We start from the raw sequence: 1,183 nt of genomic DNA on the forward strand, positions 1-1,183 counted from the left end.
CACTCCAACCTGGGTGACAGAACAAGACTCCACCTCAAAAAAAAAAAAAAAAAAGAAACTTACTTTAGACCCAAAGACACAAATAAATTGAAAGTGAAAGGATGGAAAAGGTATCCCATGAAGAGCGTAAAGACAGCAAAAATGGCTATACTAATATTAGACAAAATCGATTTTAAGTAAAAAAGTGTTATACAAGATAAAGGAAGACATTTTATAATGATAAAGGAGTCAATTCATCAAGAAGATATGACAAGTATAATAATATACATGTTGAACAACAGAGTCCCATAATATATGCAGCAAATATTGGCAGAGTTGGGGGCAGAAATAGTTTTCAAAAAAGAATTAAAGATATTTAATTTTTAAGAGAATATGGCACAACTGAAATTCTCAGGCATCACTGGTAGTGGTGTGGCATGGTACAACCACTTTGGAAAACTGTTTAGAATTTTCTTATAGTTTTTTTTTTTTTTTCTCAGTCAGCTGTGCTTTATGGACAATACGCTCCTCAGGCCTTGACCGCCTACTTCCCCAGCGGGTACAGCCACTCCTTCCGCTGCTGCTTCTTGGTCTTCGGGTTCTCCTCATGCTTGTTGAGCCGGCGGCGCATGGCGTGTGTCTTCTTAGGCCGCAGGTCCAGGGACTTGTACTTCTTGCCCTTGTAGAATTTCCTGAGGTTTTCTTTCTGAGTCTGGTTAATAACTGTGAGAACACGGGCAATGGATTTGTGGACGACTCGGATCTTAGAGAGCTTGGAGGCCACACGGCCTGTCACTTTGGCAACGCGCAGCTAGGACAGCTCCACCTTCAGGTCGTCCAGCTATTTCAGCAGCTCCTCCTTCTTCCCGCGAAGATCTCAAGCTTTAATCTTGGCCATTGCTGCACAGGCTGCTGACGCCGACACGACACCCACTCCAAGGGAAAGAGCATAGATTTAAATATAAACTTACCTAATGATACAGCAAGTGTACTCCCAAAAAAAAAAAAAAGAAAATATATGTCTTCAACAAATATGTACAAAAATATTTATAGCAGATTATTATTTTTTGAGACACGGTCTCACTCTGTCACTCAGGCTGGAATGCAGTGGCGCTATCTTGGCTCACTGCAGCCTTCGCAACCTGGGCTCATGTGATCCTCCCATCTTCGCTTCCTTGAGTAGGTGGGATTACAGGTGTGTGCC

General features: G+C 42.0%; 1 pseudogene; it reads right to left on the reverse strand.

Annotated features, from left to right (window-relative positions):
- Nucleotides 1–508: 508 nt before the first annotated feature.
- LOC100437137 (large ribosomal subunit protein uL29-like) lies at nucleotides 509–892 on the reverse strand (annotated as a pseudogene).
- Between the last annotated feature and the right edge of the window lie 291 nt (nucleotides 893–1,183).

The sequence above is a fragment of the Pongo abelii genome, chromosome 5 (assembly GCF_028885655.2).
Source record: "Pongo abelii isolate AG06213 chromosome 5, NHGRI_mPonAbe1-v2.0_pri, whole genome shotgun sequence".
NCBI classification, from domain to species: Eukaryota; Metazoa; Chordata; class Mammalia; order Primates; family Hominidae; genus Pongo; species Pongo abelii.